The 22,945-nt window shown below is 38.2% G+C and overlaps 1 protein-coding gene across 2 annotated transcripts in view; it reads right to left on the minus strand.

Moving 5' to 3' along the window:
* STAT5B (signal transducer and activator of transcription 5B) overlaps window positions 1-22,739 on the minus strand; it is a 67,815-nt gene extending 45,076 nt beyond the window's left edge. Inside the window, exon 1 of one of the 2 annotated variants that reach the window (XM_045080706.1) lies at window positions 22,569-22,739. The gene's annotated coding sequence lies outside the window, so the exon portion shown is untranslated. The remainder of the gene's footprint in view (window positions 1-22,568) is intronic. The other variant, XM_045080705.1, reaches the window with a different exon arrangement.
* Window positions 22,740-22,945: the final 206 nt, after the last annotated feature.

The following is a 22,945-nucleotide window of genomic DNA, read 5'->3' on the forward strand; positions in this document are numbered from 1 at the left end:
GAGCCTGATATGGGACTCGATCCCAGGATTCTGGGATCATAACCGGAGCTGAAGGGAGATGCTGAAGGACTGAGCCATACAGGTGCCCCTATCCCTTCTTATTTAAACAAGGAGTGGAATATTCTCCTAACATCCTGAAAGTCACAGAAATCCCAGAACACTGAGGTTACTGAATTCCATGAAAACTATTTCCACCTTTGTAATAGAAACCAATCTTGGGGGGCGCCTGGGTGGCTCAGTGGGTTAAGCCGCTGCCTTCGGCTCAGGTCATGATCTCGGGGTCCTGGGATCGAGTCCCACATCGGGCTCTCTGCTCGGCAGGGAGCCTGCTTCCTTCTCTCTCTCTCTGCCTGCCTCTCAGTGTACTTGTAATTTCTCTCTGTCAAATAAATAAATAAAATCTTTAAAAAAAAAAAAAAAAAAAAAAAAAAAAAAAGAAACCAATCTTGGTTTTGGGTAATTTCTCATTGTCAATACTTCTGTCTCTGGCACAGTAACACCTGCATTTATATACATCAAAAAATTGAATTTAAATACACCTTCGGGGCACCTGGCTGGGTCAGTCAGTAGAGCACACAACTTTTGGTCTCAGGGCTATGAGTTCAAGACCCACATTGGGTATAAAGATTTCTTAAAAATAAAATCTTTAAAAATATATATAATAAAAAATGCCTTTCATATTCTAATGGCTTCAGCCCAAACTCCTATGGTTAAATGGTGACTCTCCATTTTACAGGTTGAGAAAATGAAGTCAAGGATAGCAGAAATCATCTGCCCAGTGTCAGTGAGCAAGGAATACAGTGGTAGAACATCTCTTCACTGGTCCTATGTTTAATGTTCTGCTTAAGAAGCTCTAAAATAGTCCATATATTAAGATCCTACTTGAAATTTAAATTGCATAAGTTGCTTTTCAAATCATTCTCCAAGGCTTTCTGTCTCCTTCTTTCTTTACCCATTAGATCTCACAGTGTATTTCCTTTTCCTCTCAACAAGTTAGTTTCTGTACTTTAAAAAAAATTAGGGATATTTCATCCTTCAGTTTCATTCTCTTACTCTCCTTCTCCCTATCCTTCCGGGTAGCCTGATAAGAGAGCTATGACTATTTTATTTATATTTGGGCCATAGGGTCTGCTTGTCTCTGTAGCAACTACTCAGAAAGATTAGAATGAAAAAGAAGGAAGGAAGGAAGGAAGGGAAGGAGGGAAGGAAGGAAAAGGAAAGAAAGGAGGGACAAAGGGATAGACTGGAAAAAGAAGGAAAGGGAAGGGAGGGAAGGAATAAAGAAGATACAAAGAGGGGCGCCTGGGTGGCTCAGTGGGCTAAAGCCTCTGCCTTTGGCTCAGGTCATGATCCCAGGGTCCTGGGATCGAGCCCCACATCGGGCTCTCTGCTCAGCAGGGAGCCTGCTTCCCTTCCTCTCTCTCTGCCTGCCTCTCTGCCTGCCTCTCTGCCTACTTGTGATCTCTGTTTGTCAAATAAAATAAATAAATAAATAAATAAAATTTTAAACTTTCTAATAAGAAAAAAGAAGATACAAAGAAAAAATAGAAAAGAAACAAGTTATGAGCATAATTTCTTAACGAAACTGCAATCAAAACCTCCTCTCGCAGTTGCTGTCCCTTATGTAGAGTTTGCCTTAGTGTCTGTATAAACAATTACAACAATGGACTAGTAATTTTCCAGTTCATCATCAGGCTAAACGAAGGAGAACAATTTGTTTTATGAAACATGGAGAAAGACTAATCTCTGCTATTACTGTCAGTGCAGGTTTATCAGCAGGACTTGGAGGAGATAAGCCTACAGACATAAAGATTAGGAATCACATTTTCAAAGCTTTAATATAACCCCCTAGTGGTATGCAACAAGCTGCTGAATTAACTCATCTTTGGATACTTATTTTATATCCATCACTGGCTAGGTCTAGGGTCAGAGCAAAAACCAGAAAATCCGGGGAAAGAAAAGAAAAAAGAACCAGACACAAAGAAACAAATGTTATAGGATTACACTTATATGAGGTACCTAGAGTACCTCAAGCTTCTAGAAGTCAAGTCAAGCTTCTAGAATGTAGAATCATGGTTGTCAGGGGCTACGGGCGAGGGGAATGGGAAGTTATTGTTTCATGCATACAGTTCCAGTGTGGGATGATGAAAAAGTTCTGGAGATGGATGCTGATAGTTGCCTGAAAATGTAAATGTACTTAATGAAACTGAACTAGTTAAACTGGTACATTTATTCTATACACACACATTTTTTAATGGGGGGGAGCTAATTCTTACCTAGTGAACTCACATTTCTTCCATCTCTAACTCTAAAATGCAAAGGAAACAATGGGAACTGGCTTTCCCCTGTCTTCGTTTATTTTCCACAGTAAAAGACAATACTTTCCACCCTTCTGAAGGGCTGATGCAGTCTCTGGATATCCCCTCTATATTGAGATTAAAGGGAAATAAATGGAATGAAGGTAGCTTCAACACCAGCCAGTGCTTATGAAGATGAGTAACTGCCTACCTTAAACAAAAGTGGATAAACCCTCTCACACAAACAGTTAATATTTATTGTATAAATACTTACTGAGCATTTGTTAGATGCCAGGTTCTGTTCTAGGTACTGAGGATATAGCAGTGAACAAAACAGAGAAACATTTTATGGAACTTAGATCCTACTATTAAACACTTTAAAGTTCAAATAAATACAGACTATGCTATACTTTCTAATTTTTGCCTTTAATTTTCTTCTTTTTCTTCTTTTTGTTCTGTTAGGGGTAAGGATACCATCTGACTATCAGAGAATCTTACAAGTAAAGAGCAAAGTCTGTGTATTCAAATCAATATTTGGATAAAAAGTTTTAAAAGCATGTCAACAAAATCAGACAGAGAGGGTGAAGGCATGGCAATGTGAAATTTCTGATAAAACCAGGACATCTGTTCATCCTCATTGAAATCTGATCATCTCTAAAGAGCTATATAGTATGAGCAAAACAAATCAGGTCTAATCAAGGATTCCACAGTTAAGATCATTTCAGTGTGATATTAGTCTAGCTTTTTTCCAAGATACACAGTTCTATATGGAAGACAGTTTTCCTGCTTGATACAATTAAATCAAGTCATTTATCTTTCAGAGATGATTTGCAGATTCATTCTCTACAAGGTACTAAAAATATAGGGCACAGAGGTAAAAATTCAATAGGACTCAAGTTTCTACCTATCAATGCATAGCAGAACAAGGCGGAAGGTGGCTAACAAACACTTTGTTTCTTCTTTTTCCTACGGGATAAAATATAGGTCAAATTCTACTAAAACAGCAAGTACCATCACAGGAAAACCTAGGTATAATAAAAATATTTTGAAATACCTGAAAATGTCCCACCTGTTTCTCAATTCAAGACAGCCATCTTTTGTTCAATAAAATAATGAATATAATGAATTTTATTTTTTTAAAGATTTTATTTATTTATTTGAGAGAGAGATAGTGAGAGAGAGCATGAGTGAGGAGAAGGTCAGAGAGAGAAGCAGACTCCCCGTGGAGCTGGGAGCCCCATTCGGGACTCAATCCAGGGACTCTGGGATCATGACCTGAGCCAAAAGCAGTTGTCCAACCAACTGAGCCACCCAGGCATCCCGAATAAAATGAATTTTTAAACAAAAGAATCAGATTCCATGGGGCATAACAATTGTTGTGCATGCTCTTAAATTTTCATTTTTAAGGAAATATTTTTAATATTCCAAAACAGGTTGTCATATTATATTTGGAAAAAAGGAATTTTTCTTTTTTTTTTTTTTTTTTAAAGATTTTATTTGGGATGCCTGGGTGGTTTAGTCAGTTAAGCATCTGCATTTGGCTCAGGTCATGATCCCAGGGTCCTGGGATAGAGTCCCACACTGGGCTCCCTGCTCAGCAGGGAGTATGCTTTTCCATCTCTCTCTCTCTCTCTCTCTCTCCGTGTGCTCTCTCGTTCTCTCTCAAATAAGTATGTAAAATCTTTTTAAAGAGTTTAAAGATAGGGACACCTGGGTGGCTCAGTCGGTTGAGCAGCTGCCTTCAGCTCAGGTCATGATCCCAGCGTCCTGGGATTGAGTCCCGTATCGGGCTCCTTGCTCAGCGGGAAGCCTGCTTCTCCCTCTGCCTGCCATTCTGTCTGCCCGTGCTCACTCTCTCTCCCTCTCTCTCTCTGACAAATAAATAAAATCTTAAAAAAAAAAAAAAGAGTTTAAAGATAGAGAGTGCGTACACACACATGAGCAGGGGAGAGGCAGAGGGAGAGAGAGAAGCAGACTCCCCACTGAGCAGGGCGCTGAATCCCAGGATCCTGAGAATATGCCCTGAGTCAGAAGCAGACGCTTAACCAACAAGCCACCCAGGAGCCCCAGGAAATTTTTCTTTATGGAAATAATCCTCAATTTTATTGAGGAATAATTTATATTCAATAATATATCAGGATGTCTTAAGCGTGTTTGTATGTGTGCGTGTAATTAATATAATTAACCCTCTTCGGGCACCAAAGTAAAATAAAGGGTTTCCCAAGGCCTACCAAGGAGTAAGAGCTACAGAGCTTGTATTGAATATTAAAACTAATATGGCTTGGAGGTCAGACAATATTCAAAGCAACATGGAAGTACTATCCATTTCTTCAAGGGTTTCTTCTAAAATCTGAGATCTAAAAAGACCATTAAGGTAAATTAAGTAGAAGGGTGCGGGATGGCTCAATCAGTTAAGTGACTGACTCCTGATAATCAGCTCAGGTCTTGACCTGAGGCTTGTGAGTTCAAGCTCTGTGTTGGGTTCCACGCCCACTGTGGAGCCTACTTAAAAAATAAATGATAGGGGCACCTGGGTGGCTCAGTGGGTTAAGCCTCCGCCTTCGGCTCAAGTCATGATCTCAGGGTCCTGGGATGGAGCATCAGGCTCTCTGCTCGGGGAGGCTGCTTCCCCCTATCTCTCTACCTGCCTCTCTGCCTGCTCATGATCTCTCTCTCTGTCAAATAAACAAATAAAATCTTCAAAAAAAAATAATTAATGATAGATAGAGCAGAAAGGCCTGAAGAACGACAGGAAGTGGGACTCAGGTATTATTACCTAGGTTCCAAAATCCCTGTACCACGTTGGTCTTCTGAAGCTCTATGTGTCCAGTCTTTCACACATAGTTGGCGTTATCCTCACCTCATCTACAGAGAACTAAACATTACTCCCCTCCTTAGGTATCTTCAAAGACTAAACTAACATTAGAGGGGAGTATCTCCTTTGAAAGGAAAAAGTTTCATCTATAACCAGAATATCTCAAATTCCAAGCATCAACTTTATGTATACCATAAAAATAAATAGTAGCTAAGATCAAGAGATTTTCTTTTCTAGGCAAATTCAGTTTTAAATACACGCGCGCACGCGCGCACACACACATTCACACACACAGAGAAGGAAAACGAAATAACAAAAAACTCTACCTAAAAGTGATTTGATAGTTGAGTTATACTTAAAACAATGGGCTGTTTTATGTTTTAGTTCCAGCATTTTATGTAAGGTGATATAGGTGATAAGAGAGAATTTAGGCTAATGCATCAAAGTTCAATACTCAAGCCCCTGTACCTTTCTGTCATAAAAAACAACAGGCAACACCCAACATCTTTCCCATATCTTCTTCCTGGTCACTTTACAAATGGAATCATATTCCAAAATGCATTTGCACATGTATTGTTTGGAACATGGAACTTTTTCCCGTAAGAACAAAGTTATAAAGAGATGAAAAATACCTAGCTAAACCCCCAAACCTCAATAGATCTACAATCTTACAAAACCTAGTTACCTTTTATAATTTTGTTTCTGAAGGAAAAGAGGCTAGAATTTCTAGTCAGGAATACCATTAGTAACCAAATAATCTCTCTAGCCCTGTCTGTTCTCCATCCCGGCTGCCACACAGCACAGAAAAGATAAGGGCTTTACTTCAACCATACCTCAGTGTAGCAGTTTTGTTTTGTTTTGTTTTTTTAAAGATTTATTTGCTTGAGAGAGAGAGAGAGAATGTGCGCACACGCAGGAGGGAAGGGCAGGAGAGGGAGGAGAGAGAATCTGAAGCAGACTCCCCACTGAGTGTGGAGCCATGGAGCTTGACCCCACAACCCTGAGATCATGACCTGAGCTGAAACCAAGAGATGGACACTTAACTGACTGTGCCACCCAGGCATCCTAGGGCAGTGGGTTGTTTTGTTTTGTTTTTATACAAAGGAAGTGCAACTGTGTATGTGTATTTTGGGGTAGGGGTCTGGTGGGAAATGTTGGGGGTATCATCTTCTTTAGGTAAGAGTAGCTTTGGCACCCTTATAGAGCAATGGCTTCTATTCCCAGAGGGCAAGAAACCCTATTTGTATTTGAGTTATTTGTAGACTAGATGTTAAAAGTAGGAGACCAGCCTATATTTTATTTCTTAAGAACTAGGCCTGTAACTGCACTGTTCAATATGACAGCCACTAGCCACATACGCCATTGGTATTTGAAATGTGGCTAATATGACTGAGGACATTAGTTTGTTACTTTAATAAACTTAAATGTAAACTTAAAAATTGATGCTTGCTTTAGTTCTTGGAAAACTTTCAAGTATGTTTAGGACAACCTGGGTATGTGAATCTACTTCATCAACTGAAAGTCTTATGTTATCTGAACACAGTTTGTGCATCTATTTTTTATCCAGTTCACACATCTCTGATGAAAATTTTGTATCCAAATTCAGATAGGGTATAGGTATAAAATATACACCAGATTTCAAAGACTTGGCACAGAAAAAGAAATGTAAAATATATTAGTAGTTTTTATATTCGTTACATGTTGAAATGACAATATTTTGAATATACTGGATTAAAATATATTATTAAAATTTATTGCACTTGTTTCTCTTTGCTTTTTTAAAGGTACCTACTAGTTACACATGTTGCAAATATCTTCTCAGTAGCTTGCTTTTTTATTCTTTGGTGGTTTTGATGAACAGTTCTTCATCTTGATAACGTTCAGTGTATTAAAAAAATAAAGCTAGCTACTAAATAATTGCATTTATATTTGTATCTGGACAGTGCTTATCCATAATATAAATATTTTACATATCCCTATATAACTCCTGTGTAATTTTCTAGTTCATATGTCTTATCTGTAACATGCATAACTTTCCTTCTGTTTGTTTAGAAGAACACTTTGAAAGCAATCCTAAGCTTTTAAATTAAAATTTAAAAGTAAAGTTTTACTATACTTAACTGAAATGTGAGAATGAAATTACACTATTGGAGTTGAAAGTGGACAGATTGTTTTTAAAAATTACTATTCTGTTTCTACTTCTATAGGAACACATGTTTAAGACTAAATCTAGTGTATCTTTAATGGAACTACCGGTGATTATCTACCATCTGCTCAAAGAATGTGAAATTCACTTTGAGCCAGATTAAAAGTCTATACTAATGCATATTTCAGAGGCAGTTCACGAAAATTCTCACCTCTATTATTCTCTGAAAAAACTGTAATGATCCAATAAAATGTCCGATAATTAAAACAATGGAGTATATTCAGAGACACACTAATCTCTGGAACAGAACAGAGAAGCAGTGAATCTGAGCAGATATGAGGACTTAGAATATACACTAAACATGTACTTTATCAGTAGAAAAAGAGGGAGCTGGTGGCAAACGGTGAATTTTTTTTTTCTTTTGATAACTGGCTCACCATTTAGAATTGATTTAGGTTAAAACTGTAAATAGATGTGGGGGTGCCTGGGTGGCTCAGTGGGTTAAGCCTCTGCCTTCGGCTCAGATCATGGTCTCAGGGCCCTGGGATCAAGCCCCACATCGGGCTCTCTGCTCAGCAGGGAGCCTGCTTCCCTTCCTCTCTGCCTGCTGCTCTGCCTACTTGTGATCTCCCTCTCTCTCTCTCTCTGTTAAATAAATAAATAAATAGAATCTTAAAAAAAAACTGTAAATAGATGTGAAACATTAAGCTCAATGTCTGGCACATAGTGAGTGATAAATAAATAGTATTATTTTCAGAAAAACAAAAAAAAAGCTACATTCCCAAACTTCTTACACAGAAATAGATTCCAGATGGATGGAGAAACTTAATGCAAAAAAATAACCACAAAATATTCTAAAAGAAAATACAAATGAAAATTTTATAATCTTTGGGTAGAGATGGTTTTTCTAAGCACGTCTTAAGAGCCAGACTGGAGAAGAAAGGACTATTAAATTAGACAACACAAAAATTTAACACTGGTACTGCAAAAAATACTACACAAAGTTGAAAGGCAAGAAAAGAGAAAAAACTGGGAGGAAATGACTTGTAATACATAAGACAGAAAGATCTTGGAGAACACTCAAGCAGCTATATAGGAAAAAGGCTAATACAAAGAAGAAACAAAATGGCCAATAAACATGCGAAACACTGTCTAACCTTGCTAGAAATTAAACATAAATATGAGAGACTAGCAAAGATACAAAGGTTATCAATACTCAGTTACAGAAGACATAAGGAAATGTCATCCCCATCACACACAAGTTCTTGGTAGGTATGCTGACTAGGATGATCTTTTTGGAGGGTGTACTATCTATGCAAATTGCTCAGCAAGTCTACTTCTAGAACTTACATTAAGAGGATAATCCAGTAAATGCAAAAAAGCCCCAGTCAACCTAAGAATCTGTACCACAGTGCTGTTTATAAAAAAGAAAAACTGTAAACAACTTAAATAACCATTAATAGATATTAGTGGGTTAACTAAATTATGCTAAGACTATGCAATGAAATACAGACCTTAAGAATGTTGAGACAGGGGTGCCTGGGTGGCTCAGTGGGTTAAGCCGCTGCCTTCGGCTCAGGTCATGATCTCAGGGTCCTGGGATCGAGTCCCACATCAGGCTTTCTGCTTAGCAGGGAGTATGCTTCCCTCTCTCTCTCTCTGCCTGCCTCTCTGCCTACTGGTGATCTCTGTCAAATAAATAAATAAAATCTTAAAAAAAAAAAAAAGAAGAAGAAGAAGAAGAAGCAGCAGAATGCTGAGACAGATTGATATTTATTGAGTTCCCCGGCATGGGGGAATAAGTTTCTGAGCCCCTAGGTAACAAGATCGGCTAGAGGTTTTTAAATAAATCCACATTTTGTAAATTTGATTATTTATCTCTTCTCCACATGACCCCACCTCCACTACTACATTAATGGAGAGGGCTGGTTGTTTATTTTAGGGGTTTGTAACCGGAGTCCATGAAATTCTTCAAATGTATGCAAAATTTTATGTGTATATGTATTTTATTGGGAAGAGAGTCAATGGTTTCATTAGGGCCTTGAAAGGTCCCCTAATCCCCAAATGGTTAAGAACCACTGGCAAGTACAGTTTAATGGGGCAAGTTGTTGTCTAATTTAGTACACATGATTGTACAGCCCATTCATTCACAGTCAGATTTTACTAAGTCTTTACTAAGACTTACTACTTAACTACTACTAAGACTTTACTAAGTCTTACCTCGATTGGTAGCCCAATTACTAGAAAATTTTGAAATAAATTCCTTAACCCACTGAGTCACCCAGGCGCCCCTGAAATAAATTTCTTTACTCACTTCAGAAGTATTTTTAAATACACATACATACACAACCCCAAAAAGCCCTCTGGCAGCTAAGAAACAAAAAGCAGACGGAAGAGTTTCAAACAAAACTAATGTTAACTTTTGAAAGAAGTAAATTTTTTTATCCTCTTTTGAATGTTACATATACTTGAGCTCCTTTAAGAAATAATCTTAAGATTTACAGACTTGGGAAAGACTTGTCTTTGTGACAATAACCAAGTTCTCCAAAATCTGGTGAAGATTAGAAAACAATCAAGTAACTAGTTCTAAATTAAGAAAACATAAATCATTCTATATCTTAATTTAAAAATATATTCTGTGGGGCGCCTGGGTGGCTCAATGGGTTAAGCCGCTGCCTTGGGCTCAGGTCATGATCTCAGGGTCCTGGGATTGAGTCCGGCATCGGGCTCTCTGCTCAGCAGGGAGCCTGCTTCCCTCTCTCTCTCTCTGCCTGCCTCTCTGTCTGCTTGTGATCTCTGTCTGTCAAATCAACAAATAAAATCTAAAAAAAAAAAAAAATATATATATATATATATATTCTGTAATTTACTGATGCCATGTTATAAAATATATGATGTTAAATTTGAGGCCTCAAATGTATATGATTTTTAAAATATCTCATGGTTTGGTAAATATGATTTGGGCACATAAAAGAAGGGGAGGGGCACCTTAGTGGCTCAGTAGGTTAACCATCTGACTTCATCCCACTCAGGTCATGATCTCAGGCTTCTGGGATAGAGACCCACTTCGGGCTCCGTGCTCAGCAAGGCTCCCCTTGTCCTTCTGTCCCCCCTGCTCATACTCTCTCTCTCTCTCAAATAAATAAAATATTAATAAATAAATAAAGGGGATTATTCTAATTGGTCATAAAAATGCCACAGTGATAAAACAGATGAGAGAGAAATCAGCAATGATAAATACACTGAAGCCAAAGGAAAATAAGATTGATCACATGTTCAGGAGGCAGAGAAGGTAAGAAGTAATAAGCAAAAAGAACCAGAAAATCAACAGGATTTATTTATGAAGGCATACTGGGCAATATATGTTTATGGTTTTAATACATGAAAATATTTATCTTTATACATTTGAATTAACTACTTATGGATTTAGGTTTACAAAGCACTAAAAAGTACCATATGATTTCTCTTACATTTTAGTATCCTCAAAACGGACTTAAATATTCTGTTACAGCAAATTCCATTACAATAAATTACTAGGCATAATCCAGGTTAAGGAAAACTTTTACCAAGCTGACTTTTACAAAATAAGTAGGCCTGAGGTGTTTGGCTGGCCCAGTTGGAAGAAAATGCAACTCTTGAACCTGGGGTTAGGAGTTCAACCCCCAACACTGTGTGTAGAGATTACTTTAAAAAAAAAAAATCTTGGGGCACCTGAGTGGCTTAGTTGGTTAAGTATCTGATTTCTGCTCAGGTCACAATCTCCATGTCTTGGGATAGACCCAGGACCCCCATGTCCAGCATCCTGCTCAGTGGAGAGTGGAGAGTCTGCTTCTCCCTTTCCCTCTGCCTCTCCCCCTGCTTGTACTAGGTCTCCTTCTGTCTCTCAAATGAATAAATAGAATCTTTAAAAAAATAAAATAAAGTAAGTAAGTCTTCTGCTGGGCTCAAATATATATATATATATTTTTAAGATTTTATTTATTTATTTGACAGACAGAGATCACAAGTAGGCAGAGAGGCAGGAAGAGAGAGAGGAAGGAAGCAGGCTCCCTGCTGAGCAGAGAGCCCAATGCAATGCGGGGCTCCATCCCAGGACCCTGAGATCATGACCTGAGCCCAAGGCAGAGGCTTTAACCCACTGAGCCACCCAGGAGCCCCTATGTATGTATTTTTAAGACTGTAATTTTATTTGCTGCAAAAGTGCTAAGACCTAAAACTTGTTCTCCATATTTCTCCTAAAACATCAACTTGTAATTTATTTTCATTTTTATTCTTTAAAGTTCTTAAAATGTGAAAAAGCTTTTGAACACTAAATCTAGTTACAAAGAAACTTTTTAATGTGAATTTAATTAAGGCAGAACACAAGTCTCTTGTTATTAGCAATGACATATACCCAAGAGAAAGTATCTTTCACTAGAGATTTCCTTTACCAGCTATTCCCAAATGAATACCATAATAAACATTTAAAGAAGTCATTAAGCATGACTAATGGAATTACAAGGAAAAAAAATCCACAAACCTAGCAATCTTTGTAGGTATTATCATAAAAGAGAGAGCAATACAAAAGCAAATACACAAAATATAATGAAATAATACAATGTTCACAGGGTTACCTGAAGTTAAAATAAACTAGACCTATTTTTTTTTTAAGTTGAAAAAAAGGGGAGGGTATGTGCTACGGTGAGTGCTGTGAATTGTGTAAGACTGATGAGTCATAGACCTGTACCTCTGAAGCAAATAATATATGTTAATTTTTTTTAAGTTGAAGAAAAAACAAACACACATCTTCAATATGAAATGAATGATAACTAAGCAGGGCACATACACAAATAAAGCAATATAATCTCTTTATTATAAAATATAATTCACTATCAACTTATATATAAAAAGTGGATCATTCCACAAGCACAGGAAATAACTCAGTCCTCAAGTTCAAATTATGTTAACTCTGAAAATGTTATATATAATTAGAATGGTTTTAATATAGTTCTTCAACAAAAGATGTCATAAATGATACCAAATAAATATACTATGCCAAATATCTAACACAAACATCACAAACTACTCATTTTCTGCTCTTAAAAAGGAAATACTAACTGAAAATAAAAACAAGTTTCTCATTCTAAATTAATACACAAAAGTCATTTTAAAAATAACTTTCCCTCACCTTTATCTTTTATTAAGATACACCTGACATAAAACATTATATAAACTTAAGGTATATAACATAGTAATTTCATATATATATATCTCTCTTAAAATGTTTACCAAAATTAGGTTGGTTAGTGCATCCATCACCTCACATAGTTATAATTTGTGTATGTGTGTCTCTTTGGGGAGAACTCTTAAGACCTACTCTCTTAGCAACTTTAAAATATACAATACAGTTAACTCTAGTCACCATGTTATACATTACATACTCAGAACTTACTCATCTGATAACTGGAAGTTTGTACTCCTTGGCCACCTTCACACAGTCCTCTTTCCCCTGTCTTTGGCAACCACCAATCTAGTTTTGTTTTTTTGTTTTGTTTTGTTTTGTTTTTTAGTTCGGTCTTTTAAGATTCCCCATATCAGTGAGGTCATATAGCATTTGTGTTTCTTTGACTTACTTCATTCACTTAGCATAGTGCTCTCTAGATTCATCCATGTTGTCACAGACGGCAAGATTTCCTTCTTTTTTATGGCTAAATAATACTCATATTTTCTTTATTGATCCATTAAAAATAACTTTTTTGATTACAAAGTATTCTGTTTATTATTTAGTATAGAAAAATGGGAAGACACTAGAAACCACACATGCACGCACACACCCAGAATCCTATAACCCAGAATATTTTTCAATACCTATACTTTTTTTTTTAAATGTACAAACACATCACTATTTTTATTTGCATTTAAGCCAAATGTGCTGTGAGATACTTAGGATATCTGATCCATATTTTATCCATTAACACAAATTTCAGAACGTAAAGTATAACAATAGTTTCTACTTTATTGCTCAAATCCACATATTTTTATCCAGAATACAGTATTTATAAAATACTTCCTCCAACAAAACCAACATTATTAGGGGGTTGTTTGAATTATTTTTTAATGGCTGTAGTAGAGCCCACTGTCCTCATTAAGTAACTATAGGGATTTAACATTCTTTAAGTTGCTTGAATACAAATAAGAATGTGGTACCAATAATTAAATATGTATCAATTCATTCAAACATTCAAGATAAAAGGACTTATTTTTTTACTTAAACCAAAAATGAATTTTGAAAATATATTTTAAAATGCCATCCTGACCACTGTTAACACACTCCTTTATGCCTTCACAAAGTATGGTCCAGGAGTTACAATTTTTGTGCTTCCACAGTTCTTTCTATTTGGGCAGTTCAATACCTATACTTTTTCCAAGCATGACTACATGTGATGTTTTGCAAATCTGCCTCTTCATTTAGTAATATATTATAAACTTTACTATGTCATTAAATATTGTTTTATACCATGACTGAAATGGCTGAATAGTATTCCATTATATAAGATACTCTTCAATTTAGTTAATTAATCCTCTAATGCTGAACAAGAAAGCTGTTTCCAATTTGTTCCTATTTTAAACAATACCATGAGGAACATCCTTATATACAGATACATAAATCTTTGAATATATTTCAGATTATGTCATCTAAACAGAATTGTTAGGTCAAAACGTATACACACATTCAAGGCTTTCAATACATGTATCAAACTGTCCTTCAAAAGAAGCACCAGTTTAGGGGCACCTGATGTCTGCCTTCGGATCAGGTCATGATCTCAGAGTCCTGGGATTGAGCCCCTCCTTGGGCTCCCTACTCAGTGGGGAGTCTGCTTCTGCCTCTCTCCAGCTCATGCTTGGTCCCTCTCTCTCAAATAAATAAAATCCTTTTTTTTTAAGCACCAATTTACATCTGACCAATTAATAGGAAGGTGCCAGTTTCCCCACTTTCCTAAACAACATTATTTTTTTTTCAATATTTTTAGTTTTGTAAATCTGTTAATTGGAAAAATTATGTCATTGTTTTTGTTTGTATTTCCTGATTTCTAGTGCAGCTGAACTTAATTTTGTATGATCGTTGGGCATTTGTAACTCTTCTGTTCATCATCCCTTTGGGAGCCCTTTTTTTCCTTATTTTTGGTATATATATTTTTATATATTAATATTAACCCAAAATCTGGGGCGCCTAGGTGGCTTAGTCCGTTGAATATCCAATTCTTGGTTTCAGCTCAGCGGTAACCTTGGGGTCATGGGATCAAGCCCTGAGATCAGCTCTTCTTGTCCCTCTCCCTAAGCTCTTCACCTTGCTTGAGCTCACCCTCTCTCTCTCAAAATAAATAAATAAATAAAATATTTATTAAAAGCAATAATAATAATATTAACCTATAACTTTTTGTTTTATATATATGTGTGTGTGTGTTTATGTATATATATCTCAAGTATTTTTACTTGATGTTTAAACTAATTACAAAATAAACTTATCTTTAAAATACGCTTAGGATATGTTCGGGGTTTCCATATATCGTTACATAATTGCAAACATTAACAATAACACAAAGAGAAGGAATATGTGCACTGCATCTCTATGTATTAGGCCTTCCATACCTTTTGGAGTACGGTTCTCACTATAATTCTCCCTCGCTTTCTACCAGAAAGAGATCACAAATAGTAAAAACATAAACCCACAGGGTGGACTGTTTCATTTTGTAAAGAGCTGTATATTTCTGTAGATCTCTAGTTTGTTATTCTTCTCAAAACTGAAAGATTACCAAAATTTTAGAAACACGAGGCAAAATGAAAACACAGAATTAACATTATTTCTGAGAATGGTTTATCCAGTTAAAATATAAAGGACTATCTTGTAGAATGCTGTATTATAAAGCTGAAAAACTCCATTTTTTAGTACTTTAACAGATTAAGGGCTCAACAGTTTCTATTTATAAATGCCACAATAGCATTTGTGAATGTAGCTTATTTAAAATGTTTTCTGCAGGTTGAATTAAGTCCCATTCTTTCTGAAAACATAATGATCTGCCACAGGTTACAGGCTCTGAATTTTAGACAACACAAAATAATTTCTCACAAACTTTCTAATTTACTCTCATCTAAAAGCTGGAAAACCCCACTGTAGGCTTTTTAAAACTATCAGACATAGAAGAAAAAAAAAAAAAGTTTTAATTGTAGGATCTCACTGACACAAACATAAGGAAATTCTGAGTGATAGATACTTCACATTAAGCTTTTTTCCACTGACATTGTCACTTCTGTCAACATTCAAAGAAAATTCAACCCTGGTCAAAGGTGACAGTTTGACAATCCTGGAAGACAACATCCTCTGTTTATTTGAACAAGTTTATATGCTCTGCTCAGGGAATTGAAGTTTCTTTCCTCCTTAACTTGATCTCTCAAATTCAGATCACTACACTTCAGGGTAGTGAATTTTGTCTCCAAGATTTAACTTCACAATCTACCTCCAAGGAAAAATGCTGAGACCATCACGTATAAAAAGGAATAAATTTCTAAAATTAGTTTCTAATAGCCTTCGCATAGATCTAAACACACAATAATTGTTTCAGTTGCCTTAAAAAATAACCCCCAAATTAAAATCTTAAGTCCCCCTACCTCAGAAATCAAAATTAGTAACTCTACAAAGCTTCAGCTAAACAAGAAAAGGGCTGTAAATCCCTTTGAAATAAAGTTGTAAATAAAATGAGCCAGATACTTGCATTTTCAGTGAACAAACACAAGTTATGTGCTAAACTGGTGCAAGTGATCCTTTTGTTTGTAAAGAGCGGCCAAGGAGATATCTTAAAGCTTTTCTCCTATGATGTATTTGGTAATGGTAATGGCAAAACAACAAAGGGCAGTTTATTAGAATTAAGACCTTCCTTGTTTTAACATATTTCCACCAGGATTATATCCCTTAGTTGGAAAAATACTTATCATCCCATTCATAAACTAAAAATTTCTGATTACTTATACATTTTTCCATTTTCCATTAAAAATAAACAAGAGTCCACTTGGGAATACAAATTAAGAAATGTAAGCCTTAAAGAAACCAAATGTCTTATTGCAAAGCTGCCGTTGCCTGCTGTCTTTTGCAGCGCAGTGGTTAGGAACACAGCCTCCAGAATAAGCTTGGCCTAGGTCTGGATCCAGTTCTGCCATTATTACTAGCAATGTGACCTTGGACAAGTTACTTAACTTCTCTGTGGCCATTTCTTCATCTTTCACCTGAAAATAATACCCTCCCCTTTGAGGATCATGAGTTAAAATATGGCAAGAGCTTATAACAGCATCTGCCTAGCACACTGTAAGTAGACAGTGTTAGCTGTTATTTTTATTATCTTTCTACTTTTAGGCTTTGGACATAATTTGAAGTACTTTTTAACTAGTTTTCTGACCACTTTTTGGAAGATGGCATAATTCTTATACAGGTAACTAGTATATATTCCCAGATGAGCTCACGGTAGGCAGAGCAATAGCCCAGAGAGATAAACAGTTGTTTTTAACACAAATAGTGGATGTGGCTGTTACTGGTAACTTTGGCTTGATTTCCCATACGCAAAAAAAAAAAAAAAAAAAAAAATCCCCTACCGGGGAAAACAAGCAGTATTAGAAAATACTTGAGTTTGCCTATTATCATTACAGGGTAAAGCCAAATTCATTTTACTAGCCTGATGGGCATTAAAAATATTAGTCATCAAATTAATCCCAACAAATAACAATAATTCATTGGTTCATTGATGTATTTCCCCTTGTCTTCCCCAACCTTTCTCTAACTAGTCAGAAAGGAAAGTTTTCATATTTTCTGAGAATCTCATTGCTGCTCTCAAACCATACTCTATATCTTAGTATAATTTTAAAAAATGAGTCAGCACAAGCACCTCAAAAAACTAGCAGTACCCTGAATGTGGAGATATTTCTCTCTTCATAATAAAAGTGTGAAAAACATTGTTTTTTTTTAAAGTGCCAAAAGCAATGGAATAATAAATGGAGAGTGAGTGTTAGAGTAGATTTTGCAAGCTAGGTTCCAAAAGATAAATGTTCTTATCAATCAATATATGTATTTTTCATCTTTTTTTTAAAGATTTTATTTATTTATTTGACAGACAGAGATCACAAGTAAGCAGACAGACAGGCAGAGAGAGAGGAGGAAGCAGACTTCCTGCCGAGCAGAGAGCCCGATGTGGGGCTCAATCCCAGGACCCCAGGATCATGACCTGAGCCGAAGGCAGAGGCTTTAACACTCTGAGCCACCCAGGCGCCCCTATTTTTCATCTTAATAGTATTATAATACATAGGAAACAGGTGTAATTATTATGAATAAGTCCAAGAAAGAAAATATCCAGTATGTAACAAATATGCTTTCTCCTTTACCAAATATTGGGGAAGGGGAAATGGGAGGTCAAAATCTCTGTATTAAGCTCAACTACAAAGTGCATTATGCGTAACTGTGCAACATGCTAATGCAGTATTGCCTTTACTAAGGTGATCCAAAAAAAAATTTAGGAGAGATAAAGTATCCCTAAACTGCAAACATATTTGAATACCAATTTAATTCAGAGTGTATTTAGTCTTTTTTTTTTTAAGACTATTTATTTGACAAAGAGAGATCACAAGTAGGCAGAGAGAGAGAGAGAAAGTGGGAAGCAGGCTCCCTGCTGAGCAGAGAGCCCAACACAGGACTGGATCCCAGGACATTGAGATCATGACTTGAGTGGAAGGCAGAGGCTTAACCCACTGAGCCACCCAGGTGCCCAGGAGCGTATTTAGTCTTTATACTTCTTAGAATAAAGTTAGTTGAGGGCCAGGAAAAGGCCAGTTGCTTTAACCAGGAAAACAATATGATATGTACTCATTCCAAGGATATACTTCTCTTCAAGGGTCCACATAACTCATATTCCAATATTTATATTAAAGGCGACATACCGGTGCTCAGCTAGCAGGAGCTGCTGACCACCCGCAGGCGCCTGCGTAACAATAAAGAACCTCTTAAAAAAAAAAAAAAAGGCGACATACCAGGTAAATTATCCAGGAAGGTCAAAGAAGAGTTTTATAGCTGAGGGCGATTTATCCTAAGTTCTACTGCCATACCCTAAATGTGTCCAAATTCTTACTTAAAGCCTTTAAGACATTCTGTATGACTTAAGTGAAATCAGAAAAACTGCTATAGTCACTACTTAATATGTGGGGTTCTAGGTCATATAAGTCCAAGGCAACCCTTTAAAACTTTGACAATCAAGGCTCCATATAACACGTTTCAACTCTTTCTTTTTTAATTTTAAAAAAAAATTTTCAAAGATTTTTTTTATTTATTTGACATAGAGACAGCAAGAGAGGGAACACAAGCAGGGGAAGTGGGAGAGGGAGAAGCAGGCTTCCTGCTGAGCAGGGAGCCCAATGTGAGGCTCAATCCCAGGACACTGGGATCATGGTCCCAGCAGAAGGCAGACGCTTAACGACTGAGCCACCCAGGTGCCCCTCAACTCTGTCTTAATGCTGTACATTATCTAGGTACCTGGAAAGAGACAGATAGCAACAGCCCCATTTTTCTGTTAAATGCACCTTTGTTGTTGTTTTAAGAGTCTGTCTGAGGCTGCTATGCCTTCAAGAGAGTTGGGAAAAGATTGAGGAATGCCTTGCCTTCCCAACTGAGGATTCAGGCTGAGCTCACTAAGGCTGTCATGAAGCAGTAAAACGGACAAAGAAAAACCACATGGCATCTGATACTTGTCTTTACATGTTTAAAATAAAAATGTGACACTACAAGAAAGTTAACATGTGGACCTAATTTTGAAAATACAAACAGGAAGCACCCCCACCCCAATATTACCATTAAAAAAAAAGGAAACCAAACCTCAAAGATACCTTCCAAGGAAGTCATGGGTGTGACCAAAACTAACCAAAGTAATAAACGTCATCTAAAACCCTGAAACCACCAAAAGTGAGGGTCTCATTCAACCAATTAAAAATCTAACACCTGTAAATTACTCCTCTCTTTGATTAGTAAAAATAGCATAGGTTTATATTTGTAAAATCTCCTCCAAACTGGCTTAAGTTTTTCAGTAACAAAGGATCATCATTAACAAGAAAAGATCCAATGTCAATATTCTACTTAAAATAAGGACACAAAATTAAAAATGAATACAATTTTCAAAAAAAGTTTTTATCATTGTGATGTTCATGATTTAAATGTACAAAAAACAGTCTGATCAATGGAAACTAGATTGTTAAATTTGACTTTCTTATTCCCAGAAATAAGCATAAGACTGTTGTATTTCCAACACTGCAGGGGAAAAAAATACTTCCGATTTTAGAACACTTCTATTAACAAAGCTAAGATTTAAAGAAAAATTTTTTCCCTTTAACCACTATACAAAATTGGGGACACTGATACATTAGAGCTAACTTTCAACATTATTTTTATTCAGTTCCAGAGCCAAAGTATTCTGACACTTTATTATGCAGTAAAGAGATATTATTCTCCTGAAGAGCCCAGTAACCTGGAATTGTCAGATAAATTTTTAGAAGAATAAGTTTCAAATACTCAAGACAAATTAATTTTTTTTTGCTCCCCTTTGTAGGAATAATATGGTAATCTATATTCTAAAAGAAGGGGAAAAAATATCTCACTGGTAGTTAGAACATCCAGAAATCTGTGAACACTTCCGAGATATATACATGTTTACAGGGCACTAGAATAGTTAAGTCTCCTTAGATTCTACCTTCAACCTGCAATCTAATTTTCCATGTGTTATTTACCTGTTTATAACATCTTCCCTTTGTAAGACTACCTCTATCACCTACCTACACAAAAACAAGCCAAATGAACCACCACAAGCACATTCATAAATATAAACCTAGCTTAAATGACAAATAATTTGAATACTAAGTTACTATTATAACTTCAGAAACTTGACATAAGTACCAAAAGAGCAATAAGTGGCACCCTTTACTAGTCTTGATGTGGTTTCTAAATATGTAAATAACGCTTAAAAAAAAAAATCACTTGAGAGCCAGAAAATGAAGATGAAATGAGAAGTTGGGGCACAATAGGAAGTACTGACCAAAATATTTATGTTGTAACACTCTAAACAATGATAGCAATCCCCCCCGCCATCATATTCATCACAAAGTACCCATGGAAGAAATATATCCACCTTCAATTTCCTAACACAATCCATATTAATATCCTGTTTCCAAACACATGAATGCTGAAAAGGCCAGGACAAGGGAGAAGGCAGGAGAATTTATGGAGTTAGGTATACAGCAAAGATTTTATGTAGTTCAACTCCAAGTTATGCAATAACCAAACTGCTGGTGATAGAAATCAACTTTTTTTTCCCTGAGGTTTTGTTTTTTTGAAAAATGATCTCTTTCTTCATTCCTTCCCTGTCTCTCAACCAGGTGCCTGAAATTTTCATCCTCCAGAAGACTATGGAAAACAAGTAATCTACTAGATGACACTTACCTGACCAAAGGTGTGGTGTTGCTTTAATTAAACATGACAGACATCACAACTGGTCACATGGTAAATTTTTCTTAAAATCGGCAGCCCCTTCTCCCATTTATACTATTGAGTCTAACAAATGTAATCTTCCTTGAGGTGGAAATTGGTACCAAAACAAACAAAAAACCCAAAGCCTTGATAGAAAGTCAATCAATAGGATTCCGCCACTTGAAATTATCAGAACCGATCCGACGTTCATGGTGTTACAAAATAAACTCAGAAAAACATGAAAGGTACACGAAATAAAATACATCCTCTTCTACTAGCCAAAACAACAAATATCATATAAACAAATAACTGAACAATGCTGAGCAAAATGGCAAAGTTGTATTATCTTCACTGAACAATAACAAAATTATTTGAGATAATATATACGCAACAGCTGAAAGCTTATTATGGCCCAGGCGGCTATCCAACCACTTTGGAAACCTAAGATACCAGGGGAAGATAAACACCATTTGAAGACTGAGAAAAGGACATAAACCTCAGTTTAATAATTTGGTGACACGCTAGCCCTTCAAGGGGCATTCCCCGAGGACATTCAGAGACAATTAATGGAACTGTATTTAGGCAAAGATCTACTGCTCCACAGTGCTTTGGGCAGAGCACTGACCTAAGAGTCCTCAGATGGACACTTCAGTCCCACAACGACTGAACAGCTGTGTGAACTGAGCAGGCCACTTACTCCATCTACCTGGGGCCTCAGTTTCCTCATTTGTACAATAAGAGAATGCAGCATAATCCCGGGGACCTCTCCAGCTCCAACATTCTATGACCCACTTTTAGTACTGTTTATCTGAATCAAAGGTCTGACAGGGTCATGGGGGACAGGAAGAAAAAGAAGTGGGAAGGATCGTTATCTCCTTTTGCCTTTCACATTCTTGCGGTTTTCATTGCTCCCATCTTCCTAAAAGCTGGCGCGCTTGTTTTTCGTCTTTGCCTTTTCCATCACTGCTAGCTACAAGTGTTTGCAGACGCCTCTTGCTCCATACAAGTTCTTTCCTCTTTGAAGAGCCTAACCATCTTGCCAGATTCCTTTAGCCCCAGACCGGCTTTTGTGACACCAGGACTCGCCTTCCGACTCTCCGTTATCTACCCTCGACCCCACGGGCACTTTTTTACTCTTTATTCCCAGCTAGCAAAAAAAAAAAAAAAAAAAAAAGCAATTTGCATCCCACCGCCAGACGCACCAGCCGGGGCCTGGCAGGTCCTGATGTGGGATCTCGCACCCCAAAGCCGTATCGAAGCGTTCGTATTTGTTGTCTTGACTCCATATAAGGCACTGTTCCTTGAGGCTTGCCTACACCCCCCACCCCACCGGGCACCCCCGGGCTCATCCCACCAAGGGAGTCGCAGATCCCTCATTTGAAAAAGGAGGAAAAGCAAACAGACGCCAGGCGCTACTCAGCACTGCAACCCGGAGGTGTGAGGTGGCCGAAAGCAGCCCCCCTCCGCTGGCAGGGGTCGGCGCCGGGGCCCCTCACACGCCCACCCAGACACACGCGCCAACACAGTCCCTACACTCGACCTCCTCCGCCCGCCACGGCCTCAGCACGACGCCCCTCGCTCACCCCCAGCGCCCTCGCCCCGGGCGCTCCCGGCACCCCCGGCCCCCAGCGCGCAGCTACCGCGGCCGCCTCCCGGCCCGGGGAGCGATGGCGGCGGCGCGGCCCTGCCGGGCGTCTGGGCGGCCGGGGCGCGGGGCCCCGCCCGGGCGGGCTCCCCGGCCTCGCTCCCCCGCCCCGAGGCCAGGGCTCGTTCCGCAGCTCCTACCTCGCTCGGCCCCTGAGGCGCCAGCCGCCGCCGCCGCCGCCGCCGCCCGCCCGCTCGCTCCCTCCCTCCGCCGGGCCGCCGCGCGTAGTAGCCTGCGCAGGGTCCCCGCCCGGGGTGACGGCTCCGGCCGCCGAGTCTCCTCACGCCGGGGCCCGCGGGGGCGCGCGCGCCGCTCGCGCACCGAGACCTGAGCGCGCCCCGCGCCGGCGCGCGCCGCTTCCTGGTTCCGCCCGGCGCGCGCTCGTGAGCCCCGCGGTCCCTCGCACCCGGTCCGCGGCCGCCCTGAAGGGACCCGGAATCCCCCGGCACGCACAGGGGGAGGGGAGGGGCGGGCGCCGCGCGCAGCCCCTTGTCGCCGGGGCGAGTGGCGTCCCCTC

The sequence above is a fragment of the Mustela putorius genome, unplaced genomic scaffold (assembly GCF_011764305.1).
Source record: "Mustela putorius furo isolate JIRA1106 unplaced genomic scaffold, ASM1176430v1.1 tig00000487_pilon_pilon_pilon, whole genome shotgun sequence".
NCBI classification, from domain to species: Eukaryota; Metazoa; Chordata; class Mammalia; order Carnivora; family Mustelidae; genus Mustela; species Mustela putorius.